This window comes from Podarcis liolepis (assembly GCF_965112155.1).
Source record: "Podarcis liolepis genome assembly, chromosome: 14".
NCBI classification, from domain to species: Eukaryota; Metazoa; Chordata; class Lepidosauria; order Squamata; family Lacertidae; genus Podarcis; species Podarcis liolepis.
In genome coordinates this window covers 38,114,201-38,141,088 of record NC_139569.1, presented here as the reverse complement: position 1 = coordinate 38,141,088, position 26,888 = coordinate 38,114,201, and the positions used below count along the sequence as shown (strand labels likewise).

General features: G+C 45.5%; 1 long non-coding RNA gene across 1 annotated transcript in view; it reads left to right on the top strand.

Annotated features, from left to right (window-relative positions):
* LOC310693417 overlaps nt 1-8,682 on the top strand; it is a 43,615-nt gene extending 34,933 nt beyond the window's left edge. Inside the window, exon 4 of the long non-coding RNA XR_014519155.1 lies at nt 8,063-8,682. This is a non-coding gene — a long non-coding RNA (uncharacterized lncRNA). The remainder of the gene's footprint in view (nt 1-8,062) is intronic.
* The last annotated feature ends 18,206 nt before the right edge of the window (nt 8,683-26,888 follow it).

The window sequence follows — 26,888 nt, the reverse complement described above, 5'->3', positions numbered from 1 at the left end:
CTTATATTTTGGAAATGTACATCCAGGTTTTTTTCCCTTTAATTTTTTTGGGCCCCCAAGAGAGTGGGGCCGTAAGCTATAGCTTGTTTAGCTTATACATAAATCAGGCACTACCTCCATTCAGCAGAAGGCAGGAAGGTTGTGTAAAAACCTTCCTCGGAGGTTTTTAAGCAGGGGCTGGATGGCCCTCTGTCATGGATGCTTTAGCTGAGATTCCTGCATTGCTGGGGTTTGGACTAGATTACCCTTGGTGTCCCTTCCATCTCTATGATCTGCCTGCGGCAGCTGCCCTTTTCATATCTGGCATTTAAAAGGGCTAATTCTTTGACGGAATTCTGGAGCACAGAGAAACTTTTCTTGCTTTAGGGTGTCTGGCTCCATCACAGGGCTTGGACGGAAAGCTAGCAATAAATGGAAGATTTTAAAAATAGAAGCCTAATATTTTAGCCGGGTGGGAGGAGGTGGATTGATGCACAAACTGAGGGCTGCCGTCCAGAGAAGCGACTGAAAACAAGACTTGACAAAGGCAAGATTTAAAAGTTTGTGCTAGGGTAGCAATGGCCCAGAGGAGATCAAGAGACTCTGCAGCGCAACTCAGGAAGACCAAAGAGGGCAGCAGAGTTCAAAAGGAGAAGGTTGAAAGATTAGAGCAGCTTGGCATCGGCTCAGCCAGGGCCACAATCAAAAGGCCACGCTAAAAATTGGACGATGTATAATGGGAAGGTCAGGAGTCAACTTTTGCTCTGAAGTCCTTTCAGGCAATTCACGATAGAAGAGATGAGCTTCCTGGTGTATTTTGCAAGCATCTGACCTTGAAAAATCCAGCTGCAGACTTGAGCGGCGCATCTCGGTGACAGATGCATCCTGGAAATCCATGTTAGCTCTGAGCGAACTTCTGCCAAGCTGCAGCTCTTCACAGGTTCCTGCTGACTTGGCTATGAAACCCCCATTCGGATTTCCCTTAGAATTGTGCCAATGGGTAGCACTCAGTTCTCCCAGTAAGACCCCAAGGGGACCTTTCATTAATGCAGAAAGGAGACACCAAATGTGGACCTCTAGGCCTCTCTCTCAGGGTGCACCCCTGTCAGCAAAGTCACTTAAATGACACAAATGGGGGGGGGGGAGAGAAATCCTTATAACATTTTACTGAGGAAACTGAACAAAACTGTGTATTATTTGAGGAGAAAGGAACAGGAAGGTTTTGTCTTTTTTTAGTTCAGGCCTTGTACATAGCAGGCAGACGTTCAATGAAACATACAGAGAGAAAACTCCCTTGGAATGTCTGCTTTTGCTCCCTGACACCTGCATATATGCCAGGGGTCAAATACTTCCTGGTTGGGTGGGACTTCAGCATTATAAGGTTACCTGATTACTAGGGCTGATGGGGATTGTAGTTCAACAACATCTGGAGGGCCAAAAGTTTCTCAGTCCTGCAATATGGGAACACAGTAAGCCACCTAGCTCAGCACTGTTGACCCTGACAGGCAAAAACTCTCCAGAGTTTCAGACAGGTGTCTCTCACAGCCCTATCTGGAGCTTGAACCTGGTAACTTATGCAGACCCTCTATCCCTAATCTACATAGAAACAATATTTCTCTAGGACAATATTTCTTAATTTTTGATGGTAAGGTTGTGTAGCAGGTGTGTATATGTGTCTCTTTGTGTGTTTCTGAGTTGCTTAAATCTTTTGAACTTAGCAAATGTCACCTGAAGTAGACTTTCCGCAACCCCTCCTGAACCCAGCTGAACTTCATGTCCTTTCCTAATAAGCATGTTTTCCTTGCTTATTACAGCTTACTGAGTTTCTTTCTAATGTTTCAATTGCAGCTTTGAAAATAAGCATATTGTGTAACAGTTAATAGCGCTTATAAGAAAATGAAATGTGTGTGTGTGTGTGTGTGTGTGTGTGCGCGTGCGTGTGCAAATTTCTCTACCATAGCTGTGTTGACAAAAATAGCCTTGACTGTTAAACACTCTCAAATACAGCTTTGAAATAAGAATATTCAAGAAGTGGGTTATTTGAGTTTGTCATTTATAGAAAAGTTGTCACTGCAGTGGTTATACCATAAAAATGGGGAGGGCACAGAGGGGGCAGAATGCATTTCATGAAGTGGGGAGGTAGCTTTTTCCAGAAATCTTCTCACATAGGTAAAGGTTAAGGACCCAAGGATGGTTAAGTCCAGTCAAAGGCAACTATGGGGTTGTGGCGCTCATCTCGCTTTCAGGCTGAAGGAGCCAACATTTGTCAACAGACAGCTTTTCAGGTCATGTGGACAAGCATGAGTTAACTGCTTCTGGCACAATGGAACACCGTGATGGAAACCAGAGTGCACGGAAACACTGTTTACCTTCCCGCCACAGCAGTACCTATTTATCTACTTGCACTGGCGTGCTTTCAAACTGCTAGGTTGGCAGGAGCTGGGACAGAGCAACGGGAGCTCACCTCATGGAACCCCAGAAAACCCCTTACATCTCATGGAACCCCAGAAAACATCTGCATTGATAGCATTTTCTAGTAGTTTCTTTTCATCTTCTTCTGAAACTCATCTTTTTCACTTCTAAGAAAGATGCTTAACCTTTCATTATGGTATGACACAGGAGCTCACTCCGGTGCGGGGATTCGAACCACCGACCTTCTGATCAACAAGCCCAAGAGGCTCAGTGGTTTAGACCACAGCGCCACCCACATTCCTTCTTATCACATAGAAGCAACCCAGGCATCAAAGAGAAAGCAAGGACGTGGGAACACAGATGTATCCTGTTTGCTCAAGTAAGGCTCAAGTGGAAGAAGAAGCCTTGTGATATCCTGACCTGTCCACAGTGCCCAAAGGCCACCATAGGTGGGATGAGTTAATCTAATGTAATCTCTTCTCCAATTCAGCATGAAAAGTTCAGATTTCTATTTCACACATAAGAGCAGCGATAGGGAACTTCAGTGCGGCCCTCTGAGCCTCTCTGTCTGGCCCCTGTGGCTGTTCTCAGGAAGAGAACATGGTGGAAGAAACGACTCTCCGTCTGCACAAGTACCAAGCCCTGCCAAATGTTGATCTTGAGGCTGCCGCTTAACAAGAAACTGCTGGAGGGAGAAGAGAGTAGAATTATAATGCCCATTCCAATTTTTGCTTTCCTGAACCGGAGAGGAACAAACCTCGAGTCTATCCCAATGGGCACCCACTGACAGGAGCGAGCCAGCAGAAAAATGCACTGAGTAAGTTGGAGTTAACTCTTAGCAAAAACAGGATCTACACAGGAGTGGCAGGCCTAGTGAGCACAGCAACTCATCTCCGGCAGGTCGGGCCCCCTATGAAGCAGTTGCTGAGACTGAAGGTCCCTGCCTCTCCAGTCCCCTCCTCTCCAGGGTTTTCCCCAAGCAATCTGAGACTGTAGCTGTGGAAAGCTAACTTCTCCTCTTCCCTCTTCACGCCTCTCCTGGTTCTGGCAGACCGGTGGGAGGCGAGCTTGTCGCAGAGATCTGTGCCTCTTGACCAGCCAGACTCCTCCCTGCCTCTTGGCTTCCAGCTTCTGCCCCTGATTCTGGACATCTCTCTTCTACAGACCCTCCCTGCTCACCAAGCCCTGTTTCCTCTTCAGCTTCTGCAACAACCTCCTCACAGTCTTATCCCTCTGACCACTCATCGTCATCCCACCATCAGTCCCCTGGCTCTGAAATTCCTTCCCTCGGGGGTTCCCCAGCTGGTTCCTCCCTGTGACGTTAACATATGAGAGAGTACTGGAGGTGAAATAGTTAAACAGGAGTCAGTGGGACTATAAAACCAGCTCTGGAAGGGCCAAAGGAGAGAGTTCATTGGGAGTTGGGTGGTTGGTTGGAGTGGAAGTGAATTGGGCTAGAGTTGAGGGTAGGTTGAGTTAGTGTAGCAAAATAAGTTGAGTCAGGAACAGTTAGGAGCTAGGCAGACAAGTAAATATCTGAGGGGTGGTTTAGTGAGTGAGAGCAGGTAGCGGAAGTTATAGGTCTGGATGTAATGAATGTAATTGACTCATACCGTTTATGAAACCACACGCTTGTTAAACTGCAATAAAGAAACAAAAGTTTATGTTCCAATTTAACCCTGACTGGACTCAGTATTGTCCCAGGTAGGGCCTGGGTGGTGGCAGTGAGAAATAAAGTGGTGGCACAGGGATCAATACGGTGAAACGTCCGGGGACCATGTGTGATCGCGCCACTCCCTCCATTCCTCTCCATCCAACCAGTCTGTGACACCCACCCCGATCAAAACTGTTGAAATTAGGAGTGGCCTAATGGCCCTCCAGGGACACAGGTGGCGCTGTGGGTTAAACCACAGAGCCTAGGACTTGCTGATCAGAAGGTCGGCGCTTCGAATCCCCGTGATGGGGTGAGCTCCCGTTGCTCAGTCTCTGCTCCTGCCAACCTAGCAGTTCGAAAGCATGTCAAAGTGCAAGTAGATAAATAAGTACCGCTCTGGCGGGAAGGTAAACGGCGTTTCTGGTTCGCCAGAAGCAGCTTAGTCATGCTGGCCACATGACCCAGAAGCTGTACGCCGGCTCCCTCGGCCAATAAAGCGAGATGAGTGCCGCAACCCCAGAGTCGGTCACGACTGGGCCTAATGGTCAGGGGTCCCTTTCCCTTTACCTTTAATGACCCTCCTTGGGTGTCTTTGCCTGGCTGGAATGTGTCCTTGAACTCTTAATTGCATCTTTTGCTTCCCTGGGTGGAGCATAGAGAGAGGTGGGTGAAAGTGTATAGAAACTAACATACTAGTTTCAACACTCAACACTTGACACGCATTGCTGTGCTCACTTGTGCCTCTGACCACCCCTTTCACTGCCCCGTGGGCTCCTGGAAGGCAGTGCCCCATTTGCCCTACTGGGCCAGCCTTCCACTGGGACCCAGGACTTTGCTGCCCACATGTATTTCTAGCTGTCAACCAGTGTAACGTGTGAAAATGTTTCATTTGTTTTGCGTTGCTCGCTTTGCTTGATCTTGCTGCATCCCCCTCTCTCCGCAGTGAAGCTGAAATAGCTCCTCTCTATTTATTCCCTCCCCACAACCAATTTTGAAATTTAAAATCCTGCGCAGCTCCCAGCAAAACAGATATTATCAGCCACCTATCACCTCTGTTTCTGGCTTCTCCCGTCTCTCTCTGACCCTCTATGCTTTTTCGAGCTATGATTATTGCTTCCAGGAATGAGCCAGGAGATGAATGTGTTAGCATTGCCAGCACGCTCATTTTCTGCATTAAGTGACAAGTTCCCTGCCACTGGTTTTTAAATGCCTGTAATTAAAGAGGCAGGAGTGCTTGTAATGTCAAAGGTCCAGTGAATGGAAATAGAACAGGGTAGAAATGACAGCCCCGTTAAGGAAGCGGAACGATCCATTTCAGTTAGTTAGATCGATTGCGCCAGCATAATCTGATCAACTCCTATTGATCTCAGTTTTGCGCCCACCGTGTAAATGTTGCATTTCAGCACCCTGCAAGCCTGAAATGTTTGGACACCATTTTCACAGCCAGGGGAGGGACCACAGCTTAGCAACAGAACAAATACTTTGTGCGCCAAAGGTCCCTGCCATCTCCAGTTAAAAACAAATGGGGGGGGGAGAGGTAGCTCAGTCGGTAGAGCATGAGACTCTTAATCTCAAGGTTGTGGGTTCAAGTCCCATGTTGGGTAAAAGATTCCTGCACTACAAGGGGTTGTACTGGATGATCATCACGGTCCCTTCCAACTCTACAATTATGCGATTCTGTGATTATAGTTAATGCTAGTCCCACTCAGAGTGGACCCATTGAAATAAATAAAATCATGGTAGTATCCTTCAATGAGTAGGATACAATCCACAGTCTGGTGCTCCCCTAGTGGGGCATTTTGTAGTTTCAGCACATTGTGCAGAATCTATCCTTTGGGGCCAATGAAAGGGTACACCAGCCTAATCTGGGAATGTGGACCGGGTGCTAGGACTACTCCCTCACTCTCTATCTTGTTTTGGAAGCAAATCCAGCTACAATTTCAATAGGACACACTTCTAAGTAAATGGCTTAAGGGGGAGAAAAAACGACAACCCACTTATAGTCCCAGAATTAAACTTTTGACTAGGAGACAAAGCCTTTAGATCAGGGGTCCCCCAACTTTTTTCAAAGAGGGCCAGATCTGATGAAGTGAACATGTGTGAGGGCCGACCAAAGTTGTTGACCTTTTTTTTTTTTAACAATTTTACCCCAAAGTTGTTGAGCTTTTTAAAGGATTTTACCCCAGGACATATACTGCCATGGGGGCCAGATTAAATTGACTGGTGGGCCGGATTAGGCCCCTGGAGTGGACTTTGGACATGCCTGCTTTAGATGATTAGAAATCCATCCACTCATACTTTTTCTCAACCGGCCAAAAACAATCACTCGAGCTACATACTCTTTAACCACCTTTGAGCAAATAGTTGACCCCATTAACCCGTTAGGAAAAAGAATAATTTCCCAAATACATAAGATGCTAGTTCAGTTGGCTTTGTCCCCACTTACGCTTTTAAAGAGGTACACTGATGGCACAAACACCCTGCAAAATTGCATAAAATCAGCCAAAATACCTCTCCTTTATGCTGGCGAGATTGTAAACTTCCTGAATCACTGTACCACACATATGGTGGTAGTGTCGAAAATTTGTTTCCTTTGCGGGGAAAAGTTTTCCATACCACAAACCAGATTAGGAAATACCTACTCCAAAATAGCACTATTATCTTATTTTCTTTTAGATGCTCAAGGAATGCCTATAAAAGTTCTTTTTACCCATTTGCCAGAGTAACAATTGCCAGGTTTTGGAGGACTCTTAAAGTAAATCCCATTAAAGCCTGGCTGTCACAGATATAGGACTCTATTCTTACTGTCAGGGACTGGGCAGAGGAGGAATGGTGACTCAAAGTACATTTAAGCATGCAATTTTACTCACCTGTATTCCGAAGTGGCAGGCCTGTACAACATGATTTTTTATGAACATTATAACATGCTCCTCAGGCTGTAATTCACGGTGTCTTAAATCAGCCACCAGTGAGTCTACTTGGAAATCTTGTCCATTGTATTCTCCTAAGCAATTCTTCCCCTATCAATCTTATGCTTCCAAATCCTAATCCTATTTTACACCTTTCCTGGTGTTTCAAAACCTCCTTTAGCACATTTGTGCAGTTATCACTCATGCACAGAATGAGCAGCTGAACATTCCTTAATAGTTTCTGACACTTATCTTCCTCATCAATCCTCATTGTTTATCATCAAACTCCTCATAGTGACAAAGGATGATTCAAGAGCACGGATCTTAAAGTGGAAGCTGGTGTCAGAAACTCTTCCTTGACTGCCCTGCTGAGGTGTGTGTCAGTAATAGTGCTGCTAGGAAAAGCAAAACACTGCTTGAAAAGAAAACCCACAGCATTTTGGGAAGAATGGTTCGGCTTAGCTGCAACAAAACCAGAAATTTGCTCACTCCCTCTACAGTATGAAATGGTGCAGTCCAGCAGGGATGGAGGAGAAATTTGATCCAGTTTGCATTTACAGTGGTACCTTGGGTTACATACGCTTCAGGTTACATACGCTTCAGGTTACAGACTCCGCTAACCCAGAAGTAGTGCTTCAGGTTAAGAACTTTGCTTCAGGATGAGAACAGAAATTGTGCTCTGGCGGCGGCAGCAGGAGGCCCCATGAACTAAAGTGGTGCTTCAGGTTAAGAACAGTTTCAGGTTAAGTACGGACCTCTGGAACGAATTAAGTACTTAACCCGAGGTACGACTGTAAAGGTGATCCTACCCAACTTTCACCTTTTAAAGCAATGCACAAACTGAAACATAGTCGGTCTTCGAAATGTACACTTAACTGAATTTTTCAATGCATTTCTTCAGTCAGGTAATGTGTACAAAAGTATGTAGAGTTTAATCTGCATAAAGATGCATATATTAGTGAAAATAATATACAAACAGTGAAATTATATGTCGGGAAATTGTATGGGGGAAATGCGTATGTTGGGCAAAATTCCATACAAGCATGCGTATTAGGAAAAATCAGTACTTAAATACTGAAGAATTTTAAAGAGGAATTTTTTTTTTAAGAGAGCAAACTGTTGTGGAAATGTGGAGAAGTGGAAAAATGAGAAACGGAGAGAAACAAAAACTGACAAATTCACCCATCTCTACAGTCCAACAAAACCTTCGTTCCTATTGTCTCCACCCATAACCCAAACTGGTGCACTCAAAGTAAAGCTTTACCTGTCCACTAATGCTGATTGTATAGATTGGCACACTAGAGTCAAAGAGCTGGTACATACATAACATCATCTGGTCTCTTAGCCTTGGTCATATTCTCCAATTAATCCAGGCCAGGGATTGTCTGAGGTCACACCCAGATGGTCTGTTTATGCAGCATCCATCCTGATCGTTTGCATTGAGTTTATACAACATCCACTGTTTACTGAGCATGCATTCTGATTTGTTTCCAGAGAGGTTATGTAAAAAAAAAGTGTTTTCCTAGACTTTCTGGTGCATTTCCCACCAATTTCCTAACTGTAAAATGCCAGAGTTTGGGGCTTTTTGGGGAAGGCGGTTTGTTGCACAAGAACACCAAATCCACTCAAACTGCACAACCTGAATTTGTTGACCTGCCGCTGAATCCCAGCTGAATATTTCCAAAATGGCATATAGAAACGCATCATATTAGGGGAAACTGCTTGCAAAAAAAAGCTCATATTAAGAGAAATGTGTACTAAAATGCTGGCAAATTTTAAAATAATAATAATAAAATTGGAAACTGATGTGGAAAGAGAACTGATTTTAAAATCCGAAAGATAAGAAACTAAGATTGATAGATTTGTCCACTGCTACAAATACATACATGTTATGCACACCTTCCCCTACAAATTTTGCGATGTGGTTACAAAATTCATAGGAGTCCCGTTTTTGTAGGATATGCATTGTTTGGGAATGTGCAAAATTAGGTAGGTTCATAAGAAAAAGTGTATGGAACCAAATCTCTCCCTCATTTTTAGTTCCTCTTATCCGTTGCTACTCAGTTATTGCTTAAGCCTGGATAAAATGAGAAGCTGAAAGAAGCCAGAAGAGATAGATTTTTCTCAGCTTGCTGCTCTACTGTGCTTGCTCTGTTTCTTTTCCTTTACTGAAGCATCCTTGTGGATGTCTCCTCAAACCTCTGTTTTAAATATCAAACACCAGAGAAGTCACATTAGTGATTCAGCCACTTCAGATGCTGGAGACCTTGAAATCCAATTTAATCCATTCACAAGTGCTTGAAATCTTCAGTGTAGAGCAGTTCTGTTAAATGGCCGCTTGGCAAATATCTTTTGGAAGGTTGTTATTAATTTAAGCTCATTCCATCACATTTACGGTGCACCCAGCTCTCTGCCCGTCCATCTGTAATAGTGCCCATTGTCTTAAACATTTCTGCAGTCTTGGTTAAGCTTATAATTACTCCTGTCAATTCACAGCACTGGGTATATGGCTTTAGGGATCTTTCATTCACTCTTATCAGGCACAATGAATGCAGACGGTTCAGATTTCAAGTTCATCCTGCTGGCTCAAGAGGGAATTGGGGGGGGGGGTGGAATGAGGGAAGGGGACTAGAAGGAAGAGAAACACAGAAGATACAGATTCCATCCTACAGGAAAACGTGATGGCCTTTTAGAGGCCTTGACCTGGTAACAAATTGCTTGGGGAAGAGTCAAAGCTCAGTGGTAGAACATCGACTTTGCTCGATGAAGAAGGTAAAAGGTAAAGGGACCCCTGACCATTAGGTCCAGTCGTGGCCGACTCTGGGGTTGCGGCGCTCATCTCGCTTTATTGGCTGAGGGAGGAGGCATACAGCTTCCGGGTCATGTGGCCAGCATGACTAAGCCGCTTCTGGCAAACCAGAGCAGCGCACGGAAACGCCGTTTACCTTCCCGCTGGAGTGGTACCTATTTATCTACTTGCACTTTGACGTACTTTTGAACTGCTAGGTGGGCAGGAGCTGGAACCGAGCAACGGGAACTCACCCCGTCACTGGGATTCGAACCACCGACCTTCTGATCGGCAAGTCCTAGGCTCTGTGGTTTAACCCACAGCGCCACCCGATGAAGAAGGACTCGGGTTCAATTCCTGCCATCTGCAAGAAGCCTGAGAAGGACTTCTGCGTTAGACCCAGGAGAGCCACGCAAGTCAGTGTTGTCAGTAGGCATGGGTGAATCTGTAATAATAATAATAATTTATTATTTATACCCCGCCCATCTGACTGGGTTTCCCCAGCCACTCTGGGCGGCTTCCAACAGAATATTAAAATACAATAGTCTATTAAACATTAAAAACTTCCCGAAACAGGGCTGCCTTCAGATGTCTTCTAAAAGTCTGGTAGTTGTTTTTCTCTTTGACATCTGGTGGGAGGGCGTTCCACAGGGCAGGTGCCACTACCGAGAAGGCCCTCTGCCTGTTTCCCTGTAACCTGGCTTCTTGCAGTTTCAGTTTCTCTCCCCCCCCCAATCTTATGTTCAGCACTCAGCATTTCCACAACAGATCCCATTAATTTTTTTAAAAAATTAAAAAATAGTCCCCATGAAAATTCATCATTTTGGTGTGCATTTCTCCTACCATGCACATTGATATGCACATTTATGGAATCATAGAATCTTAGAGTTGAAGGGACCCCAAGGGTCATCTAGTCCAACCCTTGCAATGGCAGGAATCTCAGCTAAGGAATCCATGACAGATGGCCATCCAACCTCTGCTTAAAAACCTTCAAGGAAAGAGAGTCCACCACCTCTTGTGGGAGTCGTTCCACTGCTGAACTACTCTTACCTGTCAGAAAGTTTTTTTGAAGGTTTAGTCATAATCTCCTTTTTTGTAAGAGCCTTTGGTTCGAGTCTTACCGTCCAGAGCAGGAGAAAACAAGCATGTTCCCTCACAAAGCAGTTTCCTCTAACATAATGCATTTTTGTCTACAATTCCAATGCATTCATTTTGCGCACCCTTAGTAAATGCCCATTTGCACACACTACTTGTCTGGGGAAGTGCGTTGCAAAATTCGCAGGAGTATGAATTTCAAAGGATGGCTGAGTTTCAGTTCACGTCCCCTTTCGGAAAGTGTGGATTTAGGTGGCTTGACTTTAAATGTGAACCAAATTTCATTCTGCCCCACTCCCATCTCTAGCTGTCAACACTCAGCTAGACGGACCAATGGGCTGACTTGGGAGAAGGTACTTTCCTAGTTCTAACATTTATGCCATTTCTAAGGGTTTAAGTGCTTCACATGTTAGTCCAGAGTTTCCCAAACTTGGGTCTCCAGCTGTTTTTGGACTACAGCTCCCATCACCCATAACTAGCAGGACCAGTGCTCAGGCATGATGGGAAATGTAGTTCAAAAACAGCCGGAGACCCAAGTTTGGGAAACCCTGTGTTAGACTTGTTCAGACTGCTTCCATGAATACATTAAACGTATGGAGAAAGGGGGAGATTGGGACCCACCATGACGGCACATATTGCTGGTCCTGCCTCCTTGATGCAGGCAGTGACTCTGGGATGTCAGAATGGAAAGGACGCACCTTCTGTCTTCTGCCATCAAGTGGGTAGGGCTGCCATGCCCAGTACAATATATACAGTATTTTTCGCTCTATAAGATGCACCAGATCACAAGACGCACCTTGTTTTTGTAGGAGGAAAACAAGAAAAAAAATATTCTGAATCTCAGAAGCCAGAACAGCAAGAGGGATCGCTGCACAGTGAAAGCAGCAATCCCTCTTGCTGTTCTGGCTTCTGGGTTAGCTGCGCAGCCTGCATTCACTCCATAAGATGGACACATATTTCCCCTTACTTTTTAGGAGGGAAAAAGTGAGTCTTATAGAGCAAAAAATACGATACGTATCTAGCCCCCCAAACTGTACTCTAACCAGGGCAGCTTCCTGTTAATACATTCTAGCACACAGGGGGGGAAAATAAAATAGCAGTGCTCCTGACACCAGTACTATGCTAGAGTATTATATTCAATACACTTGCAAATATGGGAGCTTCTGAGGGAATCTTTTCCCCAGTAATTTGAATCCACCCATGATTATCTTTCTTCAAATTGCCAACCATTATGAATGTCCCATTAAACACAGAGGGGGAAGTAAGCTATCAATATGTTTCAATCTCACTTAATCCTTTTCATAGTGCCTTTTGTTGAAATACTCCGATCGGACTTGTCTTCACTTCACTGTGGGAATCAGGTCAGTGGACTAAATGGAAACACATGGACATGACCCAACCGGACTGATCTTCTGTTCTTATGACCCACAATGGTGCAGAGAAGCCACCTAGTTGCATTGGAGCATCTAGATCCGCTTTCTGGTGTGTCCGTCCACCAGATCAGACAGAGTCATGACCCAATCCTTCAGAAGAACCCTTTCAATATTTGGTTTTGCAGGTACCCTGAGCATTCCTGGAAAATTACTTCTCAAACTATTGATGGCTACTTGCCATGATGACTACACTCTGCACCCACAGTCAAAGGTGGTATGTTTCTGGAAAATGTAGGAGGCGAGAGTGCTGTGGTGCTCAGGTCCTGTTTATGGGCTTCCCATGGGCATCTTGATTGGCCACTGTGAGAGCAGGATACTGGACTAGATGGGCCAATGGCCAGATCCAGCAAAGGTGTTCTGATGTTCTTTTGAGTAACAGTGAGAGAGGAGCTGCTTTCTTTCTGCCCCGTCTATGGGCTTCCTGGAAGAATCTGACTGGCCACTGTGCATAGCTGTCAACCGTCCCTTATTTGGCGGGAAAGCCCCTTATCCCAGCGCCGTGTCCCACTGCTGTCCCTTATTGATGATGTCCCTTAAATTTCCTGGGTTTCAAAGGAAGCAGCTCCTCTCCCTCCCTGCCGGCCAGGGAGGAGGGAGGCTCCAACTGTGTTGCTTGGCTGCGTTGCTCACCCAATAAGGAGTCTAAGAACGACTGGGGGTGGAGCTTGCATGCCTTGTGCTGATCAAGTCGGCCGCGTTGCCTGGGGACTCGCCTTTGCTCAGCGCTTCCCAGCGGAGAGGTGACGGTGGTTTTCCTTGCTGCATCCCCTTTGCCGGGTTGCTGCGCTGTGGGAACCACTGCTTGAGGCTTCGTTTGGCTGCTGGCTGGGCTTTCTGCCTATGGCTCAGAGGGGCTCAGAAGTTGAACATACCTGTGCTCTGAAAATCCCTTATTTTGGCTGCTGATCCCTTATTTTCGAGGCTGCTGGTCCCTTATTTTCAAATCTGTAAGTTGACAGCTATGCCACTGTGAGAACAAGTTGCTGAATTAGATGGACCATTGGCTGGATCCAGCAGAGCTTTTCTGATGTTCTTATGTAAAGATAAGCAGTTCTGCTCTCCTGGCGCTTAGCCCCTTTTCTCCCTTCCCATGCCCCCCTTTTCATTTTCTTTATATTGTAAAATAAGTAAGAGGAGCCATAGTTTTCCAGATGCTGGCTGGGCTTCCCTAAGGAGGCACGTGAAGTGCTTTGAGACCATGCACATTCCACTTTGACCCCATCCAGGTTAATTCTTGTGTTTTGCCCTGATCAAGCTAGGAGTTAAGCTACCAACCTGCTCTCTTAATCCCCTTGCGGTAAGTCTAATGCAGTCACCCGCAAGGTCATTCTGCGTCTCTGCTTGTTGTGTTGATTGACACCCCACACACCTCAAGCCCCCTTTCCCTCTCTGATTTAGAAAAAAGAGAGAGCACAAAACCTGTGCAGTCTGATGACTCAATCTTTCCTTGTCTAGCTGGAAATTGTCACGTTTAATGAATAGCTCATTTGAGGATATTGGATCCAGCTGCATATGTTCCTCCTATGTTCGCTTTTCTTCAGCCCGGTGCCTTGAGGATGTGCAGGTCATGCTCAAGCACACCCGCTCCGTCTTCCAAATGGAAAGAGTTAGGGTCAGCCCAAGAATTCTTTTCATGTGGATATCAACTTACTCAGGCTTTCAGAGGCCCAACAGAAACCCAGTTGGGAGTCAATTGTGGATTACCCAGCACTTAACATGACTTTCCCAGCAATCTATTGGTTTTAAATTGGGTGGAGGGTTAGCAACAGTAATGGTGGGGAATCCCAATTTCCCCTTATCCATAATTTATACTAGCAGGGTGTTTATTATTGCTGTGATATGCAAGATGGCATTTGTGGGATGTTTGGGGCCCTGGTGGGTGGCAGGGTTTGGGTTTGAGCAGAAAATGAGTTAGGACAGGTGGTGAGCAGGAAATAAATTAGGACAGAACCAGCAAAAGTTAAAAACCATTGCGTCTCCCGGTTGCTCATAGAAGCATATTGTAGGGCTCTTACTGTAGCCTCATCAATTCACACTGTTGATCAAAACACATTTATTCAAACAATATATTGCTCTTGCATGCAACCATTTACCCGTAATGGGTTAGAATCTGACCCTGTGATGCAGTTATTAGAGACTGCAGTCTTAAACACACAGAAGGATGATGTGTTTCTGGATAATATGTTTTGTTTTAATTTTGAATAAAAAAAAGTTTGTTTTTTTTAAAAAAAGAACTTAATTAGTTCTGGAGGTCCGTTCTTAACCTGAAATTGTTCTTAACCTGAGGTACCACTTTAGCTAATGGCGCCTCCTGCTGCCGCTGCGCCGCCGGAGCAGAATTTCTGTTCTCATCCTGAAGCAAAGTTCTTAACCCGAGGTACCATTTCTGGGTTAGCGGAGTCTGTAACCTGAAGCGTCTGTAACTCGAGGTACCACTGTAGTGTGGTGGTTGTTTTTTTTAAATCACATAAAACATTGCTATTCCCATTGTTCTGAAATGCCATAGGAAGAGGAGAGGGTGGGAGGTAACGAAGGATTTTAGGAAGCCAGGGGGAGGGGGGAATAAAGAGGAAATGGACAGGAAGGAAGGAACTCTGATGGAATGGAAGAATGGGTGCAGCAACAATTGCTTCTACTGACGATTGTTCTTTGCCACACCATTCCCAAACCAGCACGGATATCTTCGGAAGGGCTTACTTTCTGCATGATTTTTGTATGATTGTTAACCCCGTGAAGATCTTCTGTAATTAAGACTTTTGTTTCAGTGTATCTGAAGAAGTGTGCATGCACATGGAAGTTCATACCAATAACAAAATTAGTTGGTCTCTAAGGTGCTACTAGGGATGCGGGTGGCGCTGTGGGTTAAACCACAGAGCCTAGGACTTGCCAATCAGAAGGTTGGTGGTTCGAATACCCACGACGGGGTGAGCTCCCATTGCTTGGTCCCTGCTCCTGCCAACCTAGCAGTTCAAAAGCACATCAAAGTGCAAGTAGATAAATAGGTACCACTCCGGCGGGAAAGTAAACGGCGTTTCCGTGTGCTGCTCTAGTTTGCCAGAAGCGGCTTAGTCCTGCTGGCCACATGACCCGGAAGCTGTACGCCGGCTCCCTTGGCCAACAAAGTGAGATGAGCGCCGCGACCCCAGAGTCGTTTGCAACTGGACCTAATAGTCAGGGTCCCTTTACCTTTACCTAAGGTGCTACTGGAAGGAATTTATTTATTTTTTGTTAAGAAAAATCAGTTTTTGATATGTGGGTTGTGTTTTATGCTGCTCGTTGGACCTACGTTTTAATTTTGTTCAATGAGATTATTTACTGGGGGGAAATGATAAGGAAGTGCACAAAAAGAATACATTAATCAACCTGGAACCTTATTTCCATAAAAGAAGAACAAATGCATTTACTGGGAAGGGGAGAACTCTTATAGGTTTAGTTTAAAGGTGGGAGGGACTGGGGAAAGCAGCTTTCCCGCGGGAGAATAAAAGAGATGTCGTTTGAGTTGGATACAGTGGTACCTCGGGTTAAGTACTTAATTCATTCCGGAGGTTCGTTCTTAACCTGAAACTGTTCTTAACCTGAAGCACCACTTTAGCTAATGGGGCCTCCTGCTGCTGCCGCGCCACAGGGGTACAATTTCTGTTCTCATCCTGAAGCAAAGTTCTTAACCCGAGGTAGTATTTCTCGGTTAGCGGAGTCTGTAACCTGAAGCGTATGTAACCTGAAGCGTATGTAACCCGAGGTACCACTGTGTATTATGGCACTCAGTATACTAGTATTTAATTGCACATCTGTAGTGGAGGGACACGGGTAGTGCTGTGGGTTAAACCACAGAGCCTAGGGCAGGGGTCTGCAACCTTTAAGACAAAAAGAGCCACTTGGACCCGTTTCCAAAGGAAAAAAAACTGGGAGCCGCAAAACCCGTCATTATAAAAATAACTTTTTTGTCACTTTTTTTATTATTATTTCTTCGTTTGACCCCTCAGAATTACTCCTCCTCATCGAAATAAACGTTAAATTAACAAGTTACCTTTTTTTGTGTGTGTGTTCTTCACTCCCCTTCAAAACAGTGACCAGCGTACATGCCCCCTTTCAATGCAGTGACCAGCGTACATGCCCCTTACAATGTAGCGGGTGGGCGGGAAGGTGACGTCGGGACGGTGCGTGACTAACGCACGCACCGCCCCCATGCGACATCACAGCCAGTACAGCGCCCGCCACAGTGGGGAGTGTCGGGGCGCACAATGCGCCTCCTCCCCTCGCTAGTACCCGCCCTGGAGCCGCGGCAAAGGTGTAAAAGAGCCACATGTGGCTCCGGAGCCGCAGGTTGCAGACCCCTGGCCTAGGGCTTGTCGATCAGAAGGTCGGTGGTTCGAATCCCCGCAACGGGGTGCGCTCCCGTTGCTCAGTCCCTGCTCCTGTCAACCTAGCAGTGCGAAAGCACATCAAAGTGCAAGTAGATAAATAGGTACCGCTCTGGCAGGAAGGTAAATGGTGTTTCCGTGCACTGTTCTGGTTCGCCAGAAGCGGCTTAGTCATGCTGGCCACATGACACAGAAGCTGTACACCGGCTCCCTCGGCCAATAAAGCGAGATGAACGCCGCTACCCCAGAGTTGGCCACGACTGGACCTAATGGTCAGGGGTCCCTTTACCTTTTTATACTAGTATTTAATTGCACATCTGTGGTGGAGGGGAAAGTGTGGAAATTATTCGTTCTCTGTTGCTGTAATGAAACATCCTGGTTTCGCCAATTGATCAAGCGCTGGTGATGCTCTGGCTGGTCTTTGCCAGAGAAGATACTCAAAAGGGCTGCTGGTAACTGGGTGGCATTTTATGTCCCTCTGCTCACTGCTGTGTCATGTATTGGTTCCTGTGGGGTGGGGCACCTCAGACCCTCCGGCCAAATGCAGCCCACAAGGGCCTTTCTGCCTGACCCTCCAATGCTTCCCCAAACCACATCCCTCACTCGCCCTGCTCTGCACCTCAGACGTTTCTGCAGGACTGGAATGAGTCCCTGATCATGCCTGGCTGGGGGACAGAGAGGGGCGTGTGAGTGTTCCAATGGCAGAAAAGTAAAATTTGCATGTGTTGCTCCTCCCACTTTTGTTCCTAGATCCGCCCACCATTTTCACGCATCAGTTTGTATCCTTCTTTCGTGTTGCCTTTATCTAAACTGAAAAAGCCCTAGAGGCTGTGACCTTTCGTTGCTCCATCCCTTTGATCATGAGTTGAACATCAGTGTTGGACTTGAACCCAGAACTCCCCCGTTTAATTCCCTGCTCAGCTTTGGGAATGGACTTGGGAAAGTCATCCTATGCCCTCTCTCACACATCAGCTATTTAAAAGGGAAAAGGAAAAGATTTGGCGCATAGATTTGGGTTGCTCGTCTCATCGCATGAAGAGAAAATAAATACAAAGTGGGGAGAGACATTGCTCTGCAAAATAAGCATTCTGTTGCGCTGCCTAAATCTGGGTTTGAAAAATAAACTCCCGCCCCCAGCTTGCAACCTGCTTACAAGCTGTTGCTGACAGGTGCCAGCTAAAAGATTTAATAAAGAGATGATTACTTCATATACAGCTTGAGCCAGCCTCTTGCAAACACAGGCATGCTTTCCTGCTGAGATCAGAATGACTATTGTGAGCAACTGAGGCAGGAGGCAGCAGCAAAACCGTCCATGGTTGTTGTGCTGGGCTGAGGTCCATGGTTGTAATCACTGCTGAGAGTCTGCTCAACGGCTTCCTTCCAACCCCTTTCATACTGATTCAGTTGCTTTAGCGAACCTTGGCTAGATCTGCAAAGGACCATATTTTTATACCTACTAAATTGCAAACATCTTGCAGGGGGAAGGAGGGGAAAATCTGTTGTCCCTTTCAGTTGCAGCACATTTTCATGTATTTGTTTGTATGTTCATGGGGGGGGGGGGCTTTAGGCATAATTGGCAGTCAAACAGCCCCTTCATTTTTAATCTCCATCTTTGCAAGTATGTAAATAGCTTGCTTTTTTTTTTGTTCTTAATTCCCCTCCAGGATGGATTGTTTTAAAAAAGAATCTGGACAATAAAACCGTACTTTATTTAGATCACAGATTTGTTTCTTATTATGTCCCATTTGGTGGCTGGACGATGCATATCCTGTGGTTTGCCCCTTGGAGCCCAACTTCATTGCTTATTATGTTTATATCTCATATTTCCTCTGAGGAGCTCATGGTTCTCTGACTTTTGACCCTCACAATTATTCCACGATGGCAGCCTTTCTCAACCTGTGGGTCCCCGGATGTTGTTGAACTACAACTCCCATCACCCCTAACTAGCAAGGCCAGAGCTCAGGGATGATGGGAGTTGTAGTCCAACAACATCTGGGGACCCACTGGTTGAGAACCGCTGGCTTAGAGGGAAGGAGGGTGACTCAGTTTAAGGTCACTTAGTGAGCTTCTTCACTGAGTGGCGATTAGAACCTGGGTCTTCTCCTGCCAAATCCAGTGCTATAACTGCTATTCAGAAGTATAACTCCCTCCAACTGTGGAGCCCGAGCTTAACTATCATGACTAGTCACCAATAGTCTTCTCCTCCATGAATTTGTCCAATCTTATTTTAAAGCCATCCCAGTAGGTGGTCACCACTCCCTCCTGGGGGAGCAAATTCCATAGTTTCACTATGAGCTGCATGAAGAAGTCCTCTCTTTTGTCTACAGTGGTACCTCGGGTTACATACGCTTCAGGTTACAGACTCCGCTAACCCAGAAATAGTACCTCGGGTTAAGAACTTTGCTTCAGGATGAGAACAGAAACTGTGCTCCGGCGGCGCGGCAGCAGCAGGAGGCCCCATTAGCTAAAGTGGTGCTTCAGGTTAAGAACAGTTTCAGGTTAAGAACGGACCTCTGGAACAAATTAAGTACTTAACCCAAGGTACCACTGTATTCTGAATCTTCCAACATTCAGCTCTGGAGGAAGTGTAGCCTGAGAACCAGGTAGACAACCCCGAAGGACTAGATTTGATCCTTGTGACTAAGGTTCTCCACCCCTGTGTGGCATCACAACCATAGCCCCATAGCTGTGGTTACCATCAGACCTCCCAGGTGGAATCTTCAGGATCTGATGGTAATTATCCTGAGCCGCAAGTGATCATTTGGCGTGTGAGCATCGCTCTTGGGAATGCTGTGGCTTTGCCCCGGGAGTATTGCCAAGGTCTCTTCCTGCAGTGATTAGGTGTCTCTCGGCTAATGCTGTTAATTACATGGAGTCAGCATTCCTGAGAACTCTGAAACAAGCATGATGGTGTAGCCGGATGCTTGGCACACATTCCTCTGTGTGCCAGCATTCTCCATGATAATTAGTTGCACCATATTCGTTGTGACTGGAGGGGAGAGGGAGCATTTGGATCTTCCATCTTGGCTTTCGTGGGCCTGCCCTGTATTGAGCATTTATGTAGTGCTTTTGAGCAGACATGGGTAGATTTCAGGCTTGCACAGGATTTCCTTTGTTTTTCTACCACCTTCATCCAGATTCAAAATGGTGGCATGGGAAGCAGAGACTTATTAAAAGGTAAGGTAAAGGACCCCTGGACAGTTAAGTCCAGTCAAAGGCAACTATGGGGTTCCTCATCTCGCTTTCAGGCCGAGGGAGGCAGCGTTTGTCCACAGACAGCTTTCCGGGTCCTGTGGACTAAACTGCTTCTTGCACAACACTGTGACGTAAGCCAGGGTGCATGTAAACGTCATTTACCTTCCCGCCTCAGTGGTACCTATTTATCTACTTGCACTGGCGTTGTTTCAAACTGCTATGTTGGCAGAAGCTAGGACAGAGCAACTGGAGCTCACCTCATGGAACCCCAGAAAACCCCTTGCATCTCACGGAACCCCAGAAAACATCAACATTGATAGTATTTTCTAGTCGTTCCTTTCCATCTTCTTCTGAAACTCATCTTTTTCACTTCTCAGAAAGATGCTTAACCTTTCATTATGGTATGACACACAGGTAAGTGTGAGTTCAGTGTGTTAACATTGAATCCTGGGAATCCTGGGAAAAGTAGTTTACCACTCATGTAGCTACAATCCCCAGCACCCTTCAAAAACTACTGTTCCCAAGACTCATCTAGAGAGCTCATGTTCTTTACATATACAATGTAGTCAGCCCATATTGGATGGTTTGTAGCTGGTTCCTAGTGGTAATGGGGAAGCTTATTTTTAATGGCCTGCTATGTGAATAGCTATGAATGTTGTTTTGGGGGCTAAGCCAGGTGGGTCTTTATTATCCCCCCCCCTTTTTAAATGAAGGCGCTTCATCTTTTCCACAGGAATGCTGGCAAACGATTGGCTGTCCATTAAATATCAAAGCAGGTGTCTGCCTACCGCCCACTCCCCTCAGGGAAGAAAAGTTATTGGAATTTTGGCCAAAGCCTTAGTTGGGCTGCTACCTTTTGAGGGGAAGGGTGAAGGGAAGTAAAAACTCCATGTAGCTTCCAGTTGCTAGAAACTGTACTTCCATCTTGTGCTCGGATCCTGTTTTCAGTGTTCCCTCAGGCATCTGTGTGGCCAATGTGGAAACAGGATGCTGGACTAGACGTGCCACCAGCCTGATCTAGAAGGTTCTTCTAATGTTCCTAATCCTTTGTCACTGACATGTATTAAACAGCAACTTTTGTCCAGTGCATAAAGCACCCTTAACAAACTACAGTGGTACCTCAGGTTACATACGCTTCAGGTTACATACGCTTCAGGTTACAGACTCCGCTAACCCAGAAATAGTGCTTCAGGTTAAGAACTTTGCTTCAGGATGAGAACAGAAATCGTGCTCCGGCGGCGCAGTGGCAGCAGGAGGCCCCATTAGCTAAAGTGGTGCTTCAGGTTAAGAACAGTTTCAGGTTAAGTACAGACCTCTGGAATGAATAAAGTACTTAACCTGAGGTACCACTGTACAATTCTCAGGATTATTTAGGGAAAGCTATAACTATTTAAAGTGGCATGATACTGCTTTAAATACATACCCTCTGACATTTCTCTGATGAAAATAGGGACGTCCTATTCAACAACAACAATTTTATTTCTACCCCACCCATCTGACTGGGTTGCCCTAGCCACTCTGAGTGGCTTCCAACATCTATAAAAACCTAATAAAACATTAAACAACTTCCCTATGCAGATGTCTTCTAAAGGTTGTGTTGTTACATATCTTCGCGGTTCAGGAGTCACCTAACACCATACCCTCCAACATTTCTCTAATGAAAATAGGGACATCCTAAGGAAATGCGGGGCATTCGGGGGTCAAATCAGAAACTGGGACAGCTTTTCTAAATCCGGGACTGTTCCTGGAAAGTAGGGACACTTGTAGGGTCTATAAATGTACCGTGAAGATGGAGCCATACTCAAAGAAGACCTACCAAAATGTATTGCTGTGACTAAGCTCAATTTCAGTTGAGCCTACTCTGAGTAGGACACTCTTAGCTGGATACAGCCCACTATCTGATACTTTGTCTTACAGGGGTCACATATACCCATTATTGATGCATTTTGCCTCTTGGGGTTAATTATGATCCAATACCCAATTACAACAGAATGCAGTTGTATTCCTGATGTGTATCTTTATCAAACACCGGCTGGAGCATTTGTTTTCTTCCATCTAGAAACGTTGGAGGCTGAGAATGGATTAACAACACAATTAGCAGAAAGGATTAATGGAAATATTACATCATAATGATAGTCATAATGAATACGGCTGGTACACTGAAAACACAATGACCCTCAACGTATATAAGCGCTGATGGGACTTATTACTGTTTACACAGACCTCCCATGACTTTGCTAAACGTAAAACGCCATTCAGGGTTTATAGCCATGTGGCTTGCGACAAATTACTCTTTTATTTATGCCACAACACTGTAACACAAATTGTGAGCAGTGGCAGGGCTTCATGCTCCGGCAGTGGGGGGGCGGAGAGCAGGCGGGGGCGTGTCTGGTGCCCTCCCAGGGGGCGTGACACGCTGCCAGCAGGGGCGTGGCGCACATCCTGGGGGAGGGGTGGCGCGCTGTCTGCAGGGGCCTGGTCCCAGGACAGGCGGGGGGGGGCAGCCACGATGGCACCCCACCAGGATCGCACTGCTGGGGGCGATGTGCTCCCCCACCCCCTCTTCCTCCGCCAGTGATTGTAAGCAGAACAGTGCTTTGATCATGCCTGGCTTATTTCCTAATGCCACCCCTTTTTTTTTACGAAAGCAAGGAAGATTTTGAAATGCTAAACCCGGCATATATGTGTGAGTTCTGTGTTTCCTTCTACCTTTTAGACTATGACCTGACTGGACCAGCTCAGAACGGTTTGTCTGAACTACAATTCTAGCTGATATCAGATTGCCTTATCAAGGAGACCATGAGCTACCTCCAAGTCAGTAATGGAAGCTGGCATTATGAAGTGGCGTGGATCTAAGAGTCAAGCTAGATGCGATGTTAAATGCGTGCATGAGGCCTCATGGTAGCGCTGCAGTCGAAACCACTGAGCCTCTTGGGCTTGCTGATCAGAAGGCCGGCGGTTCAAATCCCCACGACAGAGTGAGCTTCCATTGCTCTGTCCCAGCTCCTGCCAACCTAGCAGTTCAAAAGCACGCCAGTGCAAGTAGATAAACAGGTACCGCTGTGGTGGGAAGTTAAATGGCATTTCCATGCGCTCTGGTTTCCGTCACAGTATTCCGCTGTGCCAGAAGTAGTTTAGCCCTGCTGGCCACAGGACACGGAAAGCTGTCTGTGGGCAAACGCCGGCTTCCTCGGCCTGAAAACGAGATGAGTGCTGCAACCCATAGTCGCCTTTGACTGGACTTAACTGTCCAGGGGTCCTTTACCTGTATGTTTTACCTGCACTTAACGCAGTTTCATGCCTCTCCTGATTCTGAGATACCAAGGAGGAAAGGGAGCTGGTCACAGCAGGAGGGGTACACACCCGTGCCTCTTCTCAAACCTGATCCATCACTGTCTCTTCGCCTCCCTCCTCTTCTGCTTCTGCCTCTGAGCCTGGACTGCTCTCTACCACAGACTCACCCTGCTCACTAAGCCCTGTTACCTCTTGAGCTTCCAACACCTCCTCTTCCCAGTCTTCCCTCTCTCCTCTCTCTGTTGTCCCACCACCACTCCTTGGACTCTGAGCCTTCTTCTTTTGGTGGTTCCCCAGCTGGTTCCTTCCACCATTCCTCATCATCCAACCAGTCCCTGACATCTGGCATGTGGAGCAAGCCCTAGCTGTAAGCTGCTGTTTCTGATAACCTGTTCTTCACAGACAAAAGCTACTATTGAACCTTCCCTGACTCCTGCTGCAAAGGTTTCCTCAACCAGTGAGTCCCCTTCCCACAGGATACAGTACCTTTGGCCCAATGGCCAGGGATGATGGTAGTTGTGATTCTGGAACATCTGGGTGTCCAAAGACTCTCCACATCTGGTCTAACAGTTCCAATATTCCCATGTGTTTTAATGTAGAGGCAGCTAAGTTGAATATCAGCATTGGGAGTGGGAGGGGATAACATAATTGACCAGTGTTTATTATATTACAACCAGCTAGCATTGCTACTTTAGCACATAAGTCAGTATCAATAGATCTGCAATAGACCAGGCATTGTACTTAGTAAACAGATGCAGCTGGGTGGTGTGAGAGCCCAGCATTAAGGGAACTGCGGAGAGCTCTTCATAGGCACTGGGGCTTATAATTCAAAAAATTCTAATTGCAGAAGACGGTAATAAAATTGAACATGAGTGGTTCCCTTCATTAGCATTAACGTCACATGCCCTTGATTTGAACTGCCTCATTGGTATGCACACTCAAAGACACAACCGCTGCTAACTATTCCTTCATAGGCAATCTTAATAATGTTGCAATATTTCAGTTTTATTCTCATAAAAATTAGAAGCATCTTTTGAAGGGGGGAAATTAAAGCCATAAAACTTCTCCATGCTTCCTAGGAAACATTCTAATGTCCTTCATCAAAAACCTTTAATGTAAAAAAATAAAATAAAAATCAATCAATTGTATCCCCATCAACAAAGATTTAAAATAAAAATAAAAATAATGACTCACATATATATTTGTCCTATAAACTTTCTTATTCATTGTCTGTATGCATGAAACAAAGTGCATTGGCAGAATGGACCACATCATTTCAGGCTGCAGGTAGGAAATCCTGTTTTTGAATGCTCATCTAGAAGAACTCCCTGCAAGTAGAAATCTCAGATATCAGGGACAAAGACTGTAACCCAGTTCTCTCCCTCCTGTGCTAGTTTTCTACTTCGACATAGATGTATCTTCCCCCTTCTCTATCAACATCCTGATGTGCCACAATTGTCCCTCCACCAGAATTACATCATCTCATCCAGTACTGCTATAAGACATAACCTCAGAAATCTAGCTTTCCATATATACTACATTTCTGGCCAGTAGTGTAGTGGCAAATTCAGAAGTTCAGTGTCCCTTTGTAATAATCACAGTCACTCCCCCTCATAGCCACGCCTCCTTTGAAGATTATAAAATAATCTTATACAATAATAATAATTAGATATTCATTGCAGTGATCAAGCAGATTTTCATGCGTTGCTTTCATATAGATCTACTATTTTCAGTGCACACGCATGGGCAAATTAATTGGAAGTGCTCCAATATCTTCATTTGGAGTGATTTAAGTTGTGTTTTCCAGTGTGACAACCAGGCGAGTGTCCAGTTAATCACAGTTCAGACAGTGACTCTGAAGGATTCCCGAGCCAAGGAAATGATGTCATTCAATCTCATTTTTAAAAGACTCTCTGAAGACTCAGCTAGACTGGTAAAGGAAAAGCTATTTATATGCGTTGTATATGCGATATAACATTGTGCCACCAGATGGTGACATGGAGTCCCGTTTTTCTCTACCCGTTTTCCCTGTTTTAATTTACAACATTTTAAACTGAAATGTGGACCCGGGTGGCACTGTGGGTTAAACCACAGAGCCCAGGACTTGCCGATCAGAAGGTTGGCAGTTCGAATCCCCGCAACGGGGTGAGCTCCCGTTGTTCGGTCTCTGCTCCTGCCAACCTAGCAGTTCGAAAGCACGTCAAAGTGCAAGTAGATAAATAGGTACCACTCCAGCGGGAACGTAAATGGCGTTTCCATGCGCTGCTCTGGTTCACCAGAAGCGGCTTAGTCATGCTGGCCACATGACCTGGAAACTGTACACTGGCTCCCTCGACCAATAAAACGAGATGAGCGCCACAACCCCAGAGCCCCAGTTACCGTTATACATATTAAAACAGGGTTAGGGAAGCATTTTAAGAGTATCTTCCCCAAAAAACAGAGTCCTTTTTTGTTGGGGATAATTCAGATGGAAATTCCCAGGTGTCAGAAAAGGTTCTTTATGTATGCCACTACTGCAGCCCCAAAATGGAAAACGAGCGAGGTCTCAACTAAAGAAGAATGGCAACTTAAACTGATGGAATATGCGCACCTTGCAGTCTTAACATATAGAATCAGAGAACAAGAAGAAGATACGTTTAAAGAAGATTGGGAAATGCTTATTGACTATATGGGGGGAAATTGTGTACACTTGAAAATGCTGGCAGCATAACGATAAATTCAACAGTGTAAATAAGGACGTAATAATGGAATACTGAATAGTTTTGTTTATGTAAAATATGCAGGGATTTAGGGTATGCAAAATGAACCGTGGAAAGAGAAGAAGGGAAGTCATTGATGTTGTAAGGACGTTTAAATGAGTATTTGAAATGGTAAAACAGAAAATCTAACAAAAATTATATATATGTTTAAAAAAGGAAAGAGTTTTCAGCCGTCTGGGAGCCATAAGCCAGTGGTGGGCGGGGCCAGACACAGAAGTGGGTGGAGCCGTATGTGCAACTTTTACTTTGGTACTGTAGGCTAGTTTCGACATGCACACTCACAGTCTCCTCTCTCTCATCCATCCAGACAAGCAAGAGACAGTACTGGCATTCTGGGACACCTTCCAGGCAGGAGAAAACACTTGGGATGTAAGAAAGGGTCTTGGGAGAGTTCTCAGGGCAAGAGACAGAGATCTCAAGGGAACCATATTTGGTTCCAGGGCTTGAATTCTCCCCCCCCACACACTTTTTTTAAAAGGAAGTCTGCAGAGTCCAAGTTTGCTCAGGGTGATTTGAAGCAGAGAGGCAGGAGGCTTGCTGCCAGTGACAAGCTGCTATCACCTGGCACCATATCAAATGCAAAAATGTTTGAGCATCAAATCTATATGTCTCACCATGACTTGAAGGAGAGACGCATTAAGAAAGCGCTGTCAGTCGCACGGATTTTGATGGGCAACTACACCTTGGGATGTGGCTTGCCTGTCAGGTTACGAAATGTCCTCTCTGGTGCTGTTTCTGAAAGTCAAGAACCAAGTGGGTAAATTACAATTTGTGCTCCCAGCTAAGATAGGCTGTCAGCAATTTGGGGTGGGGTGGGGGAGAAGGTAGGTAAGTAATTTCTGTCTTCCAGCCGACCTGCACACTGCTACTTTTCCGTTCGCATGGAGATGGATTTGTCCCCTGGAGGCTAAATAAATAAATGCAAAACTAGGTCTGGAAACCTGATCTCTGCCCTAGCCTTGAGAGATCACTGCTATTTTAGAGAATTTGCATTTTTTATATTTCAGAG